The sequence below is a fragment of the Mustelus asterias genome, chromosome 10 (assembly GCF_964213995.1).
Source record: "Mustelus asterias chromosome 10, sMusAst1.hap1.1, whole genome shotgun sequence".
NCBI lineage: Eukaryota > Metazoa > Chordata > Chondrichthyes > Carcharhiniformes > Triakidae > Mustelus > Mustelus asterias.
This window is the reverse complement of record NC_135810.1, coordinates 78,374,860-78,396,058: the sequence shown is the minus strand read 5'-3', so window position 1 is coordinate 78,396,058 and position 21,199 is coordinate 78,374,860.

Here is a 21,199-nt window from a genome sequence, read left to right as displayed (position 1 = left end):
ACCCGAACAGGCGCCGGAGTGTGGCGACTTGGGGATTTTCACAGTAACTTAATGTAAGCCTACTTGTGACTAATAAATAAAATTTAAATGTGTGAGCTCTTATTTTTCCAAGTAGATTTTAATGCCTTCTAAAGCACAATAATTAAAAAATCTTAATAATTTTGCCTCGGCTTGGCGTTAACCATCATGAAATGATCTTTGTCTGAAGGTAAGTCTTCATCCGACAGGTGAGGGAATATGAAACTATGGGACGATTCTCCCAAAAGTGCTGAATTGGCGGGAAAGATGTTCTAAATCCCGACTGTTCTGTCAGTTCAGCTTCTCATCTGAATCTGCGCAGTCGTGAATATCATTAAAATCCCTGGGGGGGCGGGGCCTATTCGTGCCAGAGTCTGACAGTTCTGGAGCTCTGTGCATGCGCATGCCCCAAACTGTCAACCTCCCATTTGCTGGCCAGCCCGATCGCTGGCGAGCCTGGGACCACTGCAGTGCTGCCCCTCCAGCCCCCCATCACAGCCCCCACAGCAAATCCCGGGCCAACCCTGACTCCCCCGTCCTGGAGTGCCCCAACGTCCAGGCCCCCCCCCTAGCAATTGCGATAACCCCAGCCCCCACACCCCGACAGACCTCCCCGCTGAGGTCAGGCCCACCCCCCCCAGCCCAGCCCAATCACTGCCCTCCCTCCATCCCAGACCGATCCTGTCTGCAGAGTGGCATTGGGACCCCCCACCCCCGCCGATTGCCCCTAGGCCCTTCCCACAATCGGTCCCACCCCCTTGGCACTGCCCGATGCCCGGTGGGCATGGGCACTTTGCCCCTTGGACAGTGCCGGGGGGCACAAGCTGGTACTGCCCATGCCCAGGGGCACTACCTCCCCACTACTGCCTGACCCCCTTGGGGACCCCGATTGTCCCCCCTTCATTCTGGAAGGGTCTCCTGCTAGTTCCCCGAATGTGGGGAGCTAGTCTGAAACTCGCCGGAATGAAGTACTCCTGGAGGGGTGGGAGATTCGATCGGGTCTTGAAAGATCCCGATAATTACCTAATATGCATATTTAAAACAGATTAAAAACAGATTTAAATGACTTACCTGCCTTCCCGCCGGTTTCCAGCGTGGTCTGACCGGTGACTGTTCGCCGGCTCTGGAAGATGCGCATGCGTTCCCAGCACATGCGCAAATCTCTGTTCAAGGCCGCAGACGCGCGACTCCCACCGCGACCTGACAGAAAAGTTGCTGGTTGCAATGGGAGAATCGCGGCCTATGCTTTTGCATAATGTAGATACACTTTCAAGGCCTGCATTACTTGCTCATTCCTAATTGTCCTTGAACTGAATGGTTTATTAGGCTATTTCAGAGGTCAGTTAAGAATTTACCACATTGGAGAGGCTGGAGCTACATATAGATCATTCTTGGTAAGGATGACAGAATTCTTTCCTGATGGACATTAGTGAACCAGGTGGGTTTTGATAACAATCCGGTAGTTTCAGGATTGTTAATTATGAGACTAGCATTTTTACTTCAGATTTATTAATTGAATTTAAATTCTCTCAATTGATGAGATTTAAATTCATTGTCGCCAGAGCATTGTTCCCGCCCTCAAGGGTACAAAGTCCAGACAGGTCACCACTGTGCTATCTGCCTCAATTTTGCTTTCCCTCTCACCCTGTTTTCCAGCAGGAAGTGTGTGGTTGCGAGATCAAAGTGGCATCCAACACTTACCACCATCTTCCTGATAGTGGCTTGCAATAAAGATGACAACCATTAAGTCATTTTGCATTTGTGCAAAGGTTCTAAATGAATTCCTTTATTTAATCGTGAGTTCTTAAGTTTTGGTTGTTATTCCCATGTATTTAAAACTTTCAGTTAAAGGAAGAAATAAAATATAATTGAAGATGTAAAATGAATATGGAGAGATTGTTTTCCTATGTTTCTGTAATATTATACAACTACCTTTCAGCTCCCAGAGAGTTCCAGTCGCCATCTTGAACACTAAAATGGTCTCACTGACTCCAGTACAAAAGGAACTTGTATTTAGTATAGATATATATCACAAATATAACTTGCTTCAGGCATAAATCATCAAGCTGGAGAGAATTTTTAGCTTGTTGCAAGCAAAAAGTACACTTTTAAATTAACCACAGTTGTGCTCAGTAATGTCCAGTACTTCTAGAAATAATAAAATGGTACGCTAATTGAAAACAGACATTAATTATGTGCACAGAAAAGCAACTGTAATCATTCTGCTGAAACTTATTTCCTCCATAGGCCTTTTGTTAAGTGAGAAAACTATCTAACTGAGAGTTAAATCCAACTGCATATTACCATCACTGTTTTTTCAAGGTAAGACGATTTTGACTTCTGCTCTTTCATGTGCTGGGGTAATTCCCAGGCAGTGAACAATTATTATCTGCGTCAAAGTAAACAAGAAAAACTCTTGAACATTGAAGATTTAATTTTTAAAATCGCCAACATTTTCGAAGGTTTCGTTCTATACAAAAATCTCATAATTCATAAGTTCATAAGATATAGGAACTGAATTAAGCCATTCGGCCCATCGCGTATGCTCCACCATTTGATCAAGGCTGATATTCTCCTCATCCCCATTTTCCTGCCTTCTCCCCATAATCCTCCAACCCATTACCGATTTAAAATCTGTCTAATTCCTCCTTAAATTTACTCACTGTCCCAGTATCTGCTGCACTTTGGGGGAGTGAATTCCATAGATTCACAACCCTTTGGGAGAAGTAGTTTCTCCTCAACTCTGTTTTAAATTTGTTAGTCCTTATCCCAAGTCTATGACCTCTTGTCCTAAAATTCCCCCACAAGAGGAAGCATCTGCTCCACGTCTACTTTATCCGTACCTTTTATCATCTTGTATACCTCAATTTGATCTCCCCTCCCCTTCTAAATTCCAGAGAGTATAGGCCTAAACTGTTCAATCTCCCTTCATATGACAAACCCCTCATCTCTGGAATCAATCTAGTGAACCTCCTCTGAACTGCCTCCAATGCCACTACATCCTTCTTCAAATACGGGGACCAAAACTGTGCACAACACTCCAGGTGCGGCCTTACCAATGCCTTGTATAGTTGCAACATTACTTCCTTACCTTTATATTCTATTCCTTTAGCTATAAATGCCAACATTCCATTCGCTTTCTTTATTCCCTGCTGTATATGCATGCGAGTTTTCTGTGAATCATGAACGAGGACACCCAGATCCCTCTGCACCGGAGCACCCTGAAGCCTCTTCCCATTTAGATAATAAGTCGCCTTGTAAATTCCTCACCTTGTAAATCTCCTCAGCCTGAAGTTATGCAGAAGGCACCTCTGGTGGCTCTTTTCTCTGCTTTTCCTTTATCCTGAGGAGAGTCGCTTGTCTCCTGCTTTGCAGCTCCCCATTTTGCTGAAACAGAGAAGTGAATGACATTGAACTTGTGTTCCACACTATGTGGCCCTGCAAATTACTGCTCCAACATTATCTGTTGTGTTGCCATGTTTTATGAACTTTCATATGTGATAAACACGTCAAGCCTTTTTTTACAGCAGGAGGAGGCAGGCCTCATACATTGATCATTAATATGTCATGGATAGATACAAAAAATAATCAAAAAAGCTAACTGAAGATAATCAAACAAACCTCTTTCTCCAGAGAACTAGGCTGGGATTCTCTCAAAAAAATTCTAAGTGTTAAATTCGCATAAAAAGTGGAGTAAATCCGACTGATTTTTTCAGCGGGATTTTCAAAATGAATCTCCCACACTCTGCACTGCATAACAGAGAGCTCTAGCGAGAATCTTGATGAAAAGCTGCGAGCGAGGCCTATTCTCACAGGTCAACCCCACAAACCTACATCGCTGGCCTTCCCCTGAGGGCCGGCCTTCTGGACGTGTCTGAGCCAACCCCGACCCCCAGAACCACCTTATCCCCCACTCTCCTGGCTCGCCTTGACCTCCCCACCTGGCAGTCCTGATCTCCCGACCCATTCCCCACTACCCACCCCCAGCAGTCCCAACCACACCTCTAGCCCCGAACCCCGTCCACACCCTCTGCAGCCACAACTCCGCCGGCAGGCCAAACACCCCGCACCCCGATGGCCGCCCCGATCGCTGTCCATCCTCCCTCTGTCACTGATCCTGAATGCAGAGTAGCAGCGGGACCCCCCCCACCCCACCGATCTCCCCCAGAGGCCCTGCCCCATTAGGCCACACCCCCCATTTGGTCTCACCCCCTTGGCACTGCCTGATGCCTGGTGGGTAGTGCCAAGGTGACCCCTGGGCATTGCCACTTTGCCCCTTGTGCAGTGCCATGAGGCCACACTGGCACTGCCAAGCTGGCATTGCCCAGGGGGCATCCCCCTTACATCTGACCTCCTGGGAGGCCTCCATGGCCTCCCTTCACTCTGGCAGGGTCGGGCCGCCAGCCCCTGTTAGTGGGGAGCTGTTGTAAACCCCGCTGGAGTGAAACTCTCCTGGCAGTGTGGGGGGGGAGGAGGTGGGGGGAGGTGGTGAGGCTAGTGGACCTGGAGACTTCAATCCCGGGCCCACTACTGACATTAAAATTAGAATTTAAATATTCAAATCAGTTCTGCATTGATTTGTGGCGCAGAGCTGACGATGCCGGAAATCCTGCGAAGGCCTTGTCCCCCTCTCCCCCCCAATGGGAAGCCCGCTACGCAGCATCTGCTCATGTCTCCCAGCTGGGAGAATTACCCCCTTAGAATACAAGGAGCTAGAATCTATGCTAGAATGATACCAAGCACTAGTTATATCACACCTGGAGTACCCGTGTTCAATTCTGGATGCCACACCTTAAGAAGGCACTTGGAGCGAGCGCAGTGCAGATTGACACGAATGGTATCTGGACTCCAAGGATTGAATTATGAGAAGAGATGACACAAAATGGATAATGCTCCCAGGTATTTAGAAGGTTAGGATGTACTGTGATCAAAGTTTTCAAGATAGTGGTGAAACTGTTCGATTATATAGATTGAAACCTTTTTTCTGGTTAGTCTACGACCAGGCTCATAGTCAAAAAAATAGAGCCTGAACTTTCAAGGAAGAAGTTAGGAAACACTTTTATCTGCAAAGCTGGCAGAAGTCTTCTGCAAATGTCAGTTGAAGCTGGGTCAATGGTTAATTTTAAACCTGAGATTGTTAGATTTAATCGAGGGTATTATGAGAGGTAGGGCACAGGCTAGTGTATTGAATGAGGTCAGAGACCAACCACGATCATGCTGAATAATAGAACAGGCTGGAGAGACCAACTGGTCTATTCCTGTTCCTATAGTCAATTGTGTAAGAAGGTCTGCAGCCAGTATATCTGCAGCTGAATATCTTGTCAGAAGCATCCACACACTGTGACACATTAGCATGACACAGCACAAAAAATAAAGAGTAAGATGTTTAATGAAAACATTTAAAAAGGAAAGCAAATGTTGAATATGACTGTGATACAATCAGGAACTCTCGGTGACTCCTTTTGGCTTCCCTGGGATTGTGTGTAGCAAATACAGAATACAAAAGATTATTGTTTATGCTCTTTTTAATATCCTTTTAACTTCTACTTTCAATAAAAGATGTTATAAAGTGACAGGATGTAATGTTAATCTTTATTCCTGCATTTAGTTAATGCTTAAGAAATTATGATCCAATTTAAAGCAAGTGAACATTACCACTCACCTGGATATTCTTTATTTGAGCATTATCTTTGAACATCTGGATCACATCTGGCTCACTGGTGCAATTACTAACTGCCTGGGAATTGGTACTTGCGGAAATGCGAGGGACCAATTGCATTTTCAATACGTGCACTAATTATTCATAAAATTAATGAGGAAATATTCAGAAAGTAGCCAATTATTATTGTAATTGTCACAAGACATTTAGAATGCTGCATTAAAATTGTCAAGAACTGACTTGGCAGTATCAGTTATCTTGTGCAGTTTTGCTGGACCTTGACAGCTGACTTGTGCTTGTTTAGTAAATCCCGAGGTTTTATTCAACTGTGTAAGACGCATTGGGAAGGGTGGAGAGGGAGAGAGTTTTCATAAGTAATACAGCATGGATAGAAAAATGGAGAAAAAAGATACTCATGCAATCTAACAACTTACCCTTATTTTTATAAAGTACTTAGAGACAAATGTCTCCATGATATTACTGGGTATTACTGCATTCACAGCCTAGGGAGAGAACATTCATATACAGGCAAAATCTTACCAACAATGGCTTGGTTCCAGTACAAAAAACAGAGTGATTCCCACTGATGGTGCCAGTGTGTTTTCAGGCTGAATCTTATGTCTCATTAGTAATAAGTTTAATGCCCAGGAGTTTCACAACACTCCAGCGGTGTGTTCCCTCTGATTCACCCGCCCCTCACCAGGATGCTGGATGGAGTGGAGCAGAGGCAGGACACCCTCCACCCCAGTTCCAGCAGGGTTACACCCCCCCTACCCCGCCCGCCTGCCTGGGAAACAGTGGCAGCCCTGGGCAGTGCAAGCACACTCCAAAAGAGTCGGAAGAAGATGAATGATCTTCTTCATTCAGCCAGGTTAAGTGAACCAACCCCAGTCTCCCACTGGATCCCCTCGCAAACCCCTCGCACCCCCAACCCTTTCTCTCATTCAGCCACCTTAGCCTTTGCTAGGCATCGGGTTTCCCTCCCTCCGTAATCACTCTGTCCCCCAGGAGCTGCCATGCTCCTCACACTCCAACTCATCACCATCTTAAATGTCAACACTCCTCCTTACACTCTTCCTCTCTGTATCATTGCAGGACAAACTCAACCGCAAGAGGTGTGAACAGGCACAGCCAGCTAGAATCGTGCCTGAGTTCTGAACCCTCATGTGCTTTGAGGAGTGAGCCCTCGACCTGGCTGGGGAGGAGGAAGAGCGTGCCTGAACTGCTGGTGAAGTGGGGGCAGCAGGGAAATGTGAGAATCCTCAACACATACGCTGTCATTCCTCAAGTTTCAAATGAGTAATCGATGTTCCCTCCGTATCCCTGTGATGCACTGATGTCATGTGCCTTCTCTTACGGAGCCCGTGATGCCCAGAGGGAAGTCCGCTAAATGACCTCCGCTTGAGTCTCTTGGTTCACTGCGCTACAAAAGCAGCGCAGCGGGCTAGGAGAATTGCCCCTGTAGTACGAGGATCAGGAAAATTAAGAAACCGTAGGCATTTTGTGGGCATGGATGTATATAGGCGCTAGCGTAGATAGGTCACCATTTTGTTTTGAATGTTTGGCAATAAATTTCACTTTGTTCACCCACACAGCCTCCACAATATCATGCCACTGTGCTCACCCTTTGCCTTATCCCCGAGGAGTGTGAGAATGGCAGTGCTATGTCCCCCTCACATCAGTGATGTAGTAAGGAGGCACTGCTACTGGCTTTCCAACACCGTCTCCTCCCGAGAGCCCATTCCCCAACCCCCATTCATGGAAGAGTGAACCCCCTCGCTGCATCAAAGCGCACCCCTCCCATGTCTAATAGTGTTCTCCAGTGATCACGAGGTCAAGAGTTGCCAAGGTTCTGTCAGGCTGCCCACCTTGGCTGTAAGATAGATGTGAACACCAGGACCCCTGACGTGGGTGGGGCCTGTGTATCCCGTGTTTCTGAACCCTATGATAAGCCCATTCGATGGCAGGATGGCAGCATTAAGCTCTCCGTCAGGCAGGAGTCAGACATATCGTTGAGAATGAAAGGCGTATCACTGTCTGCACAGTTCAGCCAATAGCTTCAGCGCGCCCTGCCCATGATGCCTGGCAACAGCATGGGACCATACTGCTGGCACCACATAACTGGTTAGATGTTAGTCCCCATGATGGGACAGCTCCTAGTTGCTCCTAGTCCTGCTCGTCCCCAAGTCGAGTCACCTTTAGCATGTCAGCCCAGCTGGGCCCCGACCACTGCTAAGGCTTCATCCACCTCCTCCTTTGCATGGTCATACCCTTCCCTCCTTGACATCCTCCACAGCCAAGGAGATGTGGCACTCCTCCATCTCCTCTGGTCCAGGTAGTCTCCCCTCTGCAGCGCCAAGTTGTGGAGCAGCAGACTATCATGATGTGGTAGATACTCTGGGGGTTGCATTGTAGGGCACCTCCCAACTGGTCCAGGACTTGAACTGCATCTTCAGCAGGCCAATTGCCTGCTCAACCAGCATGCATGTTGAAGCGTGAGCCTCATTGTAATGAGTCTCCGCTGGTGTTTGTGACCTCTGCACTGGCAGCATCAGCTACCCCTGCATGGGTACTCCTTGTCCCCAAGGAGCCATCCCTCCAGCTGTCACTCTCCCTCAAAGACGGCAGGGATCTGAGAGCCTCAAGATATAACTGTCATGGACGCTCCCTGGGAAATGGGCACACACCTACATGAAGTGCATCATGTGGTCACAGACCAGCTGCACATTGAGGGAGTGGAATCCTATGCGGCTCATGAATGGCACCATGTCGTGCCCTGGAGCGCGCAAAGCCATGTGGGTGCAGTCAATCAAACCTTGCATCTGGGGCAAGCCTGCTAAGGTGGCGAAGCCAATGGCCCTGGCATCTTGGCTTGCCTGGTCCCAGTCCAAGTTGATATATACATGAACCCTCGCTAGGTATACATGGGGAGGTAGTGAATTGGATTAGACACTGGCTCAATGGAAGAAGCCAGAGAGTGGTCATGGAGGATTGCTTCTCTGAGTGGAGGCCTGTGACTAGTGGTGTGCCGCAGTGATCGGTGTTGGGTCCATTGTTGTTTGTCATCTATATCAATGATCTGGATGATAATGTGGTAAATTGGATCAGCAAGTTTGCTGATGATACAAAGATTGGAGGTGTAGTGGACAGTGAGGAAGGTTTTCAAAGCTTGCAGAGGGATTTGGACCAACTAGAAAAATGGGCTGAAAAATGGCAAATGGAATTTAACGCAGACAAGTGTGAGATATTGCACTTTGGAAGGACAAACCAAAGTAGAAGGTACAGGGTAAGTGGTAGGACTCTGAAGAGTGCAGTTGAACAGAGGGATCTGGGAATACAGGTACAGAATTCCCTAAAAGTGATGTCACAGGTGGATAGGGTCGTAAAGAGTGCCTTTGGTACATTGGCCTTTATAAATCGGAGTATCGAGTATAAAAGTTGGAGTGTTATGGTAAGGTTATATAAGGCATTGGTGAGGCCAAATTTGGAGTATTGTGTACAGTTTTGGTCACCTAGTTACAGGAAGGATGTAAATAAGGTTGAAAGAGTGCAGAGAAGGTTCACAAGGATGTTGCCGGGACTTGAGAAGCTGAGTTACAGAGAGAGATTGAATAGGTTGGGACTTTATTCCCTGGAGCGTAGAAGATTGAGGGGAGATTTGATAGAGGTGTATAAGATTTTGATGGGTATAGATAGAGTGAATGCAAGCAGGCTTTTTCCGCTGAGGCTAGGGGAGAAAAAGACCAGAGGGCATGGGTTAAGGGTGAAAGGAGAAAAGTTTAAAGGGAATATTAGGGGGGGCTTCTTCACGCAGAGAGTGGTGGCAATGTGGAATGAGCTGCCGGATAAAGTGGTAAATGCGGGGTCACTTTTAACATTTAAGAAAAACTTGGATGGGTTCATGGATGAGAGGGGTGTGGAGGGATATGGTCCAAGTGCAGGTCAGTGGGACTAGGCAAAAAATGGTTCGGCACAGACAAGAAGGGCCAAAAGGCCTGTTTCCGAGCTGTAATTTTCTATGGTTCTATGGTTTTAAAGGGCATCTGTAACCTCCCGGGTAGATTTCTGTGTGGCTGAGTGGCTAACATCAAACAGTTTACTAACATCTTGGGGTTTGTGCCAAAACTGGGAGAGCTGTCTCACAGTTGATGCAATCATACCTGGCAGACAATATCCTAGACACCACCATTACCATTCCTGAGCATGCCCTGTCCCACTGGCAGGACACACACAGCGGCACAGTGGTATAAAGTCAACAGAGCGTTGCCCTGGGAGTTCACAATATTGACTCCGGACCCCATGGAATCTCATGGCATCAGAGTTTAAACATGGGCAAGGAAACCTCCTGACTACCACGTACAGTCTCCCCTCAGCTGATGAATCAGTATTCCTCCATGTTGAACACCATTTGGAGGAAGCACTGAGGTTGGCAAGGGTGCAGAATGTACTCTGGGTGGGTGACTTCAATGTCCATCATCAAGAGTGGCTCAGTAGCACAACCACACATCGAGCTGGACATAGCTGCTTGACTGGGACAGCAGCAGGTGGTGAGGGAACCAACAAGTGAAAAAAATATACTTGGCCTCATCCTCACCAACCTGTCTGCCACAGGTGCATCTGTCCATGGCTGTATCGGTAGGAGTGACCATCACACAGTCCTTGTGGAGCCAAAGTCCCATCTTCACATTGAGGATACCCTCCATTGTGTTGCTTGGCACCATCACTGTGCTAAATGAAGTAGACTTCAAACAGATCTAACAAATCAACACTGGGCATCCCTGAGGCACTGTGGGCATCTACAGCAGCAGAATTGTACGGAACCACAATTTGTAACCTCATGGCTCATTATATCCCCCACTCTATCATTACCAGCGAGCCAGGGAATTAACCCTGATTCAATGAAGGGTGCAGGAGAGCATGCTTGGAGTAGCACCAGGCATGAATCTGAAGGTTCGTCTCCAAGTTACTCCCCATCCTGACTTAGAACTATATCGTCGTTCCTTCGCAATCGCTGGTTTCAAATCCTGGAACTCAGTCCCTAACAGAACTGTTGTTATACCAACACCGCATGGACTGCTGTGGTTCAGGAAGGCAGCTCACCACCACCTTCTCAAGGGCAACATTAGGGATGGGTAGTGAATGCTGACCTTGCCAGCAAAGCCCATATCCTTTGAATGAATAAAAAGAACTGTACTTGGGGTGGTTTACTTTCTGATGTGGGTAAATATCTAAAAATGACGCCAAAAAGTTCTTGAAAGCTAAGTTAGATGGTTAATTTTTGCAATGCAATGCATAAATATGAATGATATTATGAAGTGTTAAATTGATCTGTGTTATGCCCAAGTGTCGGCAGTTCATGAAATATTACACAACAACATCTGTGATTCTTGGAAGCAGTTGATTTGAGAGGTTATTAAATATATACAAATCATATGTTAGTGTTTACTTGATTTTCACTCCTCTCCTGAAGGTGTTGATTCCTGCTGCTTCCCAGAGCCCCAGAGCACTAGTGGCCTTCCAGTATTCCGGTACATTACCCAAGTTACCATTCTTGGCATGTCAATAAGCAGGCTACTTGATTATGGTGGACAGCAGGGCCCAGCGTGGCCCCAATCATGTCTATAGTTGACTGAAAGTTTGACAAAGAAATGAACCTGAAGACCATGTTTATTGCCATCCATTAGTAAGGTTCATTATACCTTTCTGTCAACGATCATTAAGGTAGCTTAAGAATGCTAGCCAAATATTATTCCCGTGTGTGGAGTTTGTGAAAAGATCAAGTTTTAGATGTTGACATAAAGAAGCTAGAGTTATGATTAAAAGATGATTCAGCTGAGGAAATCTGTCATGAGCTAGTTTTAGACATAAACTCTAAATTCGAACACCAGTAGGAACCTACACCAGACATAAATTACCATAAGCTCTGCTGTTTCTTTTCAGCAAATGAAGTAAGTCTTAAAGGTGATAGATAACCCTGTGGAGGGGGGGTGGGGGGGAGAGGGGTGGTGGGGGGGGGGGGGGTGCGGGTGGAGGGATTGGGACAAAAATGGGATTTAAAAAAACGTGGTGACATTGGCGGGGGTGGGGGTTGGGGTGGGGCGGGGGGGGGGGGGGGGGAGAGGGAGAGTTTATGGTCTGAAATTGTTGAACTCAATGTTAAGTCCAGAAGGTTGTAGAGTGCCTAATTAGAGGATGAGGTGCTATTCCTCCAGTTTGTGCTGGACGTCATTGGGACATTGCAGCAGACCAAAGAAGGACATGTGGACTCATGCAGCAGGCCATCGTCACTTGTTTTGCGATAGTTATTTAAAACAAGGGACTGACAGAACTAACAATGCGACTATTCTCCACTCCACCCTGGCTCCAACTTAGGACCCTCCCCAACCCAGGATATGCCCTCTTACACCTGATTGGCTCGGCTTCCCGCCTCAACACTCCATAGAGTCCGGCCCGATCACATGACCCTCAGGGATCGCCACCTTAAAGAGGCCACGTTACCACACTCCCCTATTCAGCCTTCACTTCCAGCCTACCTGGCACCCCCATCCCACTCCCTTCTCCCCCCACCCCAACGTTTGCCTGCGTCCCTTGTCCAACCACGGTGCAGCGTTTGCTGATGGCACTCAAGTTGTTACGCAAGATCACTGAAAGAAAGTATGTAACATCTCTGGACCTCAAAGTCGTTGATTAACTGAAGCTCGTCTGGGTCATGCCAGTTATATACAGTCGGGAACAGACCATTCTAATTATCCGTTGGGCAGGGCAGATCACTTGGAGGGGGAACGTAATTCCAGCAAGTTGGCCTTTTAACGAGCGTTCATAAGATGCAAATGAATGCAAACATGGTCCCTGACATAGATCAGCAGAAAACCTGAGCCACCATTAATCAGCCGTTAAAGTTGGGAGAGCAAAATTCCAAACTAACTTCCCGCCAGTAGGAAACACACTTTATCCGCCATGCCAAATTTAGTACCCGTGCTCACCATGATTCCTGCTGCTGGAGAGAACAGAAAGTTCCACCCATTATATTTTGGTTTATTTAAAATCTAATGCTGTGTAGCAAAATTATTTTTCTCCTTTACATTTGCGTCTGCTGCTGAAGTTAAAGCAAATGTCCGCTGGGATAGTTGCTGATTTTGGGGACATTGGCTGTTCTGTGTGCAGTAATGACATTAGTCATTCAAATTACATACTTTCATGTATTTAGAGTGAGTGTACCCCTCATAGCTAATCTATCAAATGGCATACCTATGGGAGATGCAGTCATTTAGAGTATCAACTCCATTGACACAACAATGACGAAGGGAAGGTTACAAAGACCTCTTGGCTTGGAATCAGATCACTTTAGAAAACCTTTTAACTGATCAATGTGAAATGATGTCAGGAATAAGTGAACTTGACATTTATGTAATGGCATAATTAACTTATCAGCAAAAAAAAGGCAAAACTCAAGAGATTGTAATGAACAATCACATATAATCTGGGGATTTTCAGGGCCTGTTTATATTCAGCCTGAAGGTCAAAACGAACTGAGCAGCCTCAGCAGCTAAATGACCAGCCACAGGAGAATGTTTATTTTGCAGCTGTGCAATACTGAAGAATATCTTATTTACAATAATTACTGACCAGTTTATAAATGACTGTTAGAGACTCAAAATGCTGGTCCAAAATAAATCAACCTTCCGTGCATCACTGCCTACACCAAATGGGAAATTGTCAAATTTTACTTTCCTTAAGTAGTTATTTATAAGCAAACAATGTTGGTTAAGTGGAGCTCAGTGAAGAATTCCACAACTGTAGAGTTTATATTCATTTTGGTGAAATAATGATGCCAACTAAAACACTATTTATTAGCTAAGGAGTCTTTTTGTCAGTACTCAGAAATGTCATGCCAAGGAATGCATAAGAATAGAGGATGTGGGGTGTAAATTAGATCGGATTGCCTCAGTTTTCTTTGATGTTTCCTTCTTCTTAGACCATCTCTTGGGATCAAGGATGACTTATTTCCACTCTTGTTTTAATGGGTTCTGAGATGACTGATAAGGCCAATGTACGGTCTGCAGACTCTGCCACATGCAGGGCAGGTGATACTTGAAGGGTTGGGCAGATGAAGTGTTTGAAGATTTGTGCGCTCTTTCTGATGTCTCGACTTCACCTATGTGCTCCCGTCAAAGTCTTTCAATGTCTTCCCGAGTAAACCTTCTCCGTTTTGGTCAGTCACAAGCCACGAGTCAGTGGGAAAGTTTGGAATGCTTTGAGGATGTCCCTTAAACATTTCTGCTGTCCTCCTGGGAATCTCCTCATTTATCTTTAGTGTGAGTGCCTGGGGATTGGGGAATGAAAACATTTGCACTGCCTTTTCATGGGAGCTTATTGATTGGGTTAAGTCAAGATTTAAATTGAGTTTACCTTATTAGAATCTGTTTGTGCACCTGACCACTTGTCAAATTATCCAGGATGTTGCTGGACTTCTTTCCCTTTAATATAATAATGTTGTGCTCATGCACTGAAAAGTGTAGAGGGAAAAATGTCTTGTCTTCCTGTTCTCCCCCACCCTCACTGCCTTTAGAAAAATATCAAAAAAATCAATGTGAAGTTATTACCACCAGCTGATTACTGAAATCTGTTTGGAGCCAATCTATAAAAGGAGATTACTTTCCACCACCCAGAATCTATACAAGATATCATGTACCAAGAATTATGTCTTTCAACTTCAATCCTTCTTGTCCAGATAAAATGACAGCTGACTGCATAATGTTTGCAGGATTAGGAAAAAGCCATATCAAAGAATCTGATTTTACTTGCATTTCAGCCAACTGTTTTCGTCTTTCATTGCCAGATCTGGTGAAAGTTTCCTCCAACTAAATATCTGCAGGCCAAAGCCAATAGGCCCCCACCACAATCTCTTTTCCCAGCTGACCCTCCCTGGCAACAGTTAGTGTATAAAGCAGGCCGTTTGCAACTATGTAGCTGTAGCTGACTCTATAATGAGTTTGGGTGCTGATCCATGTTATCATTAAGACTGTCTGTTTCCATCTAAGTAACATCATCTGTCTCCTGCTCATCTACTGCTGAAACCCTCACCCAAAACTTTATTATCTCTAGCCATAACTATTTCAATAAACTCTTGGCTGGCCTCTCATTTTCCCTCTCCGTTACCTAAACACATTCAAACTCTATTGCCCACATCTTAACTTGCACCAAGTTGTGTTCACTCATCTCACATTGGATTCTGGTTGATATTTAAGTTCTTATTCTTGTTTTCAGCTTTTTCTATGGTTTCACCCCTTCCTATTTCAGCAACTACTTTAGCCTTGCAACCCTCCAAAATATCCATGCTCTTCCAATTCTGGCCTTTTGTGCATCCCTATTTTTAATCGCTCCATTGTTGGTGGCTGTGATTTCAGTTGCTGATGCCTTGGTCACTGGAATTGCTTTCCTGAATCTCCACCTCCCGTTTCTCCTTTGAGACGCTTTGAGGTGTGATTTATATAAACGATTTGGAAGAAGGTGTAACTGGGGTGATTAGTAAGTTTGCGGACGACACGAAAATGGCTGGACGTGCAGATAGTGAGGAACATTGTCAGAGGCTACAGAAGGATATAGATAGGCTGGAAATTTGGGCAAAGAAATGGCAGATGGAGTTCAATCCAGATAAATGTGAAGTGATGCATTTTGGTAGAACTAACGTAGGGGGGAGCTATACAATAAATGGCAGAACCATAAAGGGTGTAGATACGCAGAGGGGCCTGGATGTGCAAGTCCACAGATCCTTGAAGGTGATGTCACAGGTGGAGAAGGTAGTGAATAAGGCATATGGCATGCTTGCCTTTATAGGACGGGGCATAGAGTATAAAAGTTGGGATCTGATGTTGCAGTTGTATAGAACGTTGGTTCGGCCGCATTTGGAATACTGCGTCCAGTTCTGGTCGCCACACTACCAGAAGGACGTGGAGGCTTTAGAGAGAGTGCAGAGGAGGTTTACCAGGATGTTGCCTGGTATGGAAGGGCTTAGTTATGAGGAGAGGTTGGGTAAACTGGGGTTGTTCTCCCTGGAAAGACGGAGGATGAGGGGTGACCTAATAGAGGTGTATAAAATTATGAAAGGCATATGTAGGGTGAACGGTGGGAAGCTTTTTCCCAGGTCGGTGGTGACGTTCACGAGGGGGTCATAGGTTCAAGGTGAGGGGGGAGGAGGTTTAACACGGATATCAGAAGGACGCATTTTACACAGAGGGTGGTGGGGGCCTGGAATGCACTGCCGGGCAAGGTGGTGGAGGCGGACACACTGGGAACATTTAAGACTTATCTAGATAGCCACATGAACGGAGTGGGAATGGAGGGATACAAAAGAATGGTCTAGTTTGGACCAGGGAGCGGCGCGGGCTTGGAGGGCCGAAGGGCCTGTTCCTGTGCTGTATTGTTCTTTGTTCTTAAAACTTACATCTTTGACAAAATGTCTCCTACGTGGCTCAGTGTCAAATTTTGGTTGATAACACTCCTGTGAAAGGCATTGAGACATCTTACTACATTAAAGGTACTCTGTAAATGGGAGTTGTTGTTTGTTCATAAGCAATGAAAATGGATCCATAAATTCCATTGATCTTATGCTGAAATCATTAAAGTAATTTAGTTAAATGGCACAGATGGGAACATTCAGCTCATTACCACAAACATATTTAAGTTTGCGAGCACCAATCTGATATTTGTAATATGAGAGAGGTCTTTGGAGATTTCTCTTTACGCATCTGTTGCTACACACATGGTTGAATAATATGAAGTTTCTTGAGGGCAGTGGGCTGTTACAGAAATAAATCAGAATGCCATAATATAAATGAAGCAGGCACTTCATTACTTGAAACCAACTCATCTTACCTTGCCAGATTTCCATTCCAGTATTGGAGCAGCATAAATTTTAAAAATAAACCAGAGAATCAATATCTCAACCTCAGATTCAACTTGACTGCACTTAAAATAATTAAACCGCATGCCTGCTGTGATATCCGCCCATTCTTTCTTCTGTGACCCTTCAATGATGATGCTGATTCCTTTTTTTCCCGTTTTTATTGCCCTCGGAGTGTAAATTACTGACTCAGCATTATGAAGAACTGCGTTACAAAATGAAGGTGTCACATTATTAATAAGGGCCTCTTCTCATCTGATTTCAAATCCAACACAACAGTTATTTTTAAAGCTATTAGTTAAGCATTATATTTGAAATTTTGGTGTCGGCACGTGGACTGCAGCATTTCGAGAAGGCAGCTCACCACCACCTTCTCACGGGCAACTAGGGATGGGCAATAAATGCTGGCCAGCCAGCGACGCCTCTGTCCATGATGGACTAAAAAAAAGATGTGGGAATTTCTGAAGGAGGTGCAAGAATGTCGCATTACAAAGAGAGTGATATATAAAAGGTATATTGGAGCTTTCTCACTTCTGCTACTTTGAGGTCAAGAAAACTGAATTTCCAAGAATTTAAAGCAGGGAATTTGCAGGACAGTGTTGACAGCACGCACCCTCACTGAATGTGAGTGGTGTTTCAGCAACTGGATTCTGGAAGCATGTCCCTGATTCCCAGCACATAACATATTACAGTGAACAAAATTGTTAGTATACAGTGGCTTTTACAGATACACCATAGAAAGCATTATTTTTGGTTGTATCACAGCTTGGTATGGCTCCTGCTTTGCCCAAGACCGCAAGAAACTACAATCACGCAAACCAGCCTCCCATCTGTCTATACTTCCCGCTGCCTCGGCAAAGCAGCCAGCATAATTAAGGATCACACGCACCCCGGACATTCTCTCTTCCACCTTCTTCTGTTTGTAAAGAAATACAAAGTCTGAGGTCACGTACCAAACTACTCAAGAACAGCTTCTTCCCTCCTGCCATCAGACTTTTGAATGGACCTACCTTGCATTAAGCTGATCTCTCTCTACACCCTAGCTATGACTGTAACAGTACATTCTGGACTCTCTTGTTTGTTTCTCTATGAATGGTATGCTTTGTCTGTATAGTGTGCAAGGAACAATACTTTTCACTGTATACTAATACATGTGACAATAATAAATCAAATTTTTAAAAATCAAATCAAAAGGCTGTGCTGCAGGATCTGGAAGTCTAGTTCTTACACAATTTTCTTGAGGTCCTGTGCCAGAATTTATATTCTTCTTATAAATGTGGTCCCAGTGCTCTCCTTACCTAAGTGAAATGTATATTTGACTGATCCTCTGCTATGGCCTGCTGCGGTTGGATTCTTGAAGCATGGTTTCAGTTGCAAATTTGCAAACTTCTGCTTTTTTTTTGGAAGAATCAGTTTAGATGCATTGTGTGTTCTTTTGTTGTAGTGGGTAACACTTTTAAATATTGATTATATTAACTTCTGTTGCCTAATGCTGTAACAAACTTACAAAATGTTGAAGATAGGAACTCCGTATTTTTAATTATGCTTTTAGCATTAACATTTTAGCGATCCTGCCAAACCCTGAAGACCCTGCCCCATACCTGCTTGCAAGTTTTGTGTCCTATATTCTCGGGTGAGTTCTTGAATTTTTTCCTATCCCTTACAATCCAGATCTCATGCTGATGGGAAACCAATATGAGAAATCAGTTCCATTTACTTCATGTGTATGAGTAACTCTTCTGAGGATCATTCACTGTAAATCAAAGCATTTGTTGTTTTTATAATAATAAAGGAATATGTGTTGTGCAGGGCATAATGTCTGAGCCATTGATTTCCTGGGACTGAATAAGTCAAATTCCATTTCTTTTAATATATACTGCATTCCAGGAGTTTAATAGAGCCTTGGGGATTGAAGTTCACAAATTTGTACATTATCTCATGATAAGTTACTGGATGGCTTTATATTTAAATATATTCCTTTACCAAAGTGTACTTACTTGTTTTTACCATTTTTAAAGCTGAGAATATGCAGCATGGAATTGTCAAAATGCGGCAATTGAAGTTAGATACTTGAGGAATTTCTAAGCAGGTTTTTCCAAAGGTCGGTCAGAAAATGTGGGCAGCAACAGATAAGAGACATTGTAAATGGAGGTGAATGCTATTCTCAAGTGTATCCACCGATTTCAGACACCGTTGGGAAGAGGAGACTCCACCAACATCTTCCAAAGTGACATTTGTTACCTCTGTCTACAGATGTTGACAAGCAGTATGGCTTTAGATGTGAAACACTGTTTGGTATATTTCCATTAAACTCCCTTTCCTTTGAACATGTTGCTTTAAAATTGTTGGTGTCCATAGGGAGCTCTTCACCAAATACATATTTATGATAATTATATAATTACTGGTCCCTAAGATGGTTTCCTGCCTCGTGCTGTTCATTCGCCAAAACTAGGTTTATTGCTTCATCTTTACACTTACAGTGAAAAATCCCTTCCCAAAACTGCTTTCTCCATACAAATCTGTGGATTAGAGAAAAGGACATACTGTATTTTTTGTGCATAAATCACATTAAACGCTAATAGCATTTCTCTAATTGCTTCTGTCTCTTCCTTTGACAAGTTTCTGGAGATTTCAAGTCCTGTCTGCGTGCATGGTCTGCATGATCAAGCTCTGCTTAGATTGCAGCAATAAGCATATTTTAGAAATCAGTACTGAGATTTTATATTTAATACAAATTATTTTTATATTGGAGAAGCCTCATACTGGTGAATCTGAGGTGAACCCTTCCTGTGGGAGAGGGGTCAAAGACCGAGGTGTTGAGGCTTTGAGGTGCAATATTATTTAACACAGTGATTTGTGGCAGTGCTACATTATCAACACCCTTACTAATGGTGTCTAAAATCACCCAAGCCTACTCTGTGCACCTACCACTTCTTAGTCTTCCGTGGCCTTCCGCTATATCTAGGTGTTGCCCTGGGATGCACATCAGATCTGGAGGCAGCCTGCTGTCTTCCATGTTCTGTAACCTGAGGTGCTCTTGGTGGGTGTCCTCTCAAGGGCCTGAACCTGAAGGGATCCAGCCAACTTTCGGGTGTCACCGGAGTATTGTGTGCAGTTTTGGTGTCCTTATCTGAGGAAGAATGTTCTTGCTATAGAGAGAGTGCAGCAAAGGTTTACCAGTCTGAGTCTGAAATGACAGGACTGTCATATGGGAGAGATTAAGTCGGTTAGGATTATATTCATTGGAGTTTAGAAGAGTGAGAGGGGATCTCATGGAAACTCATAAAATTCTAACAGGGTTAGACAGAGTAGATTCAGAAAGAATGGCCGCAATTCTTCTGTCGCAACTTTTCTGGCGGGTCAAGGTGGGAGATGCGTGTCGCCGGCCTTGTACCGGGATTTGCACATGCGCCGGGAACAGTCGCTGGTCAGACCACGCTGGAAACCGACAGGAAGGCAGATAAGTAATTTGAATCTTTTTAAAATGTATTTTAAATATGTTTAGCATGCCATTATCGGGAACTTTCAAGTCCCGATCGAATCATAGAATCATAGAATCATAGAAACCCTACAGTGCAGAAGGAGGCCATTCGGCCCATCGAGTCTGCACCGACCACAATCCCACCCAGGCCCTACCCCGACATATTTACCCACTAATCCCTCTAACCTATGCATCTCAGGACTCTAAGGGGCAATTTTTAACCTGGCCAATCAACCTAACCCGCACATCTTTGCACTCCCACCCCGCCAGGAGTACGTCATTCCGGCGAGGTTCAGACTAGCTCCCCACATTCGGGGAACTAGTGGGTGACCCCGCCAGAATGAAGGAGGGGGCAATTGGGGAGGTGGTGCCTCCTGGGCATGGGCACCCTGGCAGTGCCAGCCTGTGCCCCCAGCACTGCCCAAGGGGCAAAGTGCCCATGCCCAGGGGACATTGGGTAGTGCCAAGGGGGTGGGGCCTATTATGGGCAGGGCCTGTGGTGATCAGTGGGGGTGGGGGGTCCCGCTGCCACTCTGCAGACAGGATTGGTCTGGGATGGAGGGAGGGCAGCGATTGGGGTGGGCTGTGGGGGGTAGGGTCTGCCGGGGTGGGGTCTGCCTCTAAGGGGCGGGGGGGGGGGGGGAGTCAGAGGGGGGGGGAGGGGCGCGGTAAGGGGGTGGGGGGATCGCCACTGCTGGGGGGGATGGGCTGTGCATTGGGGCGCTCCGGGACGGGTTTGAGTAGGGCTGGCCCGGGAATTGTTGTGGGGGCTGCGATCGGGCCGTGGGGGGGCTGGAGGGGCAACACTGTGGAGGTCCCGGGCTGGCCAGCGAACGGAGAGTCTGACAGATCGGGGCCGCTGTGCTTGCGCAGAGTTCCAGAACTGTCAGACTCCGGCGCGAATAGGCCCCGCCCCCTAGGTTTTTAATGATATTCACAATTGGGACTTCTGCAGTGCGCAGAGTGCGGAGATTCAGGTAAGATGCTGAACTGACCAAACAGTCGGCATTTAGAACAGTGTTCCCGCCAATTCAGCACTTTTGGGAGAATTGCGGCCAATGTTTCCGATGGTGGGGAGGCCAGAACGAGGGGTCATAGTTCTCACCCAGAGAGTGGTGAATGTGTGGAATTCACTGCC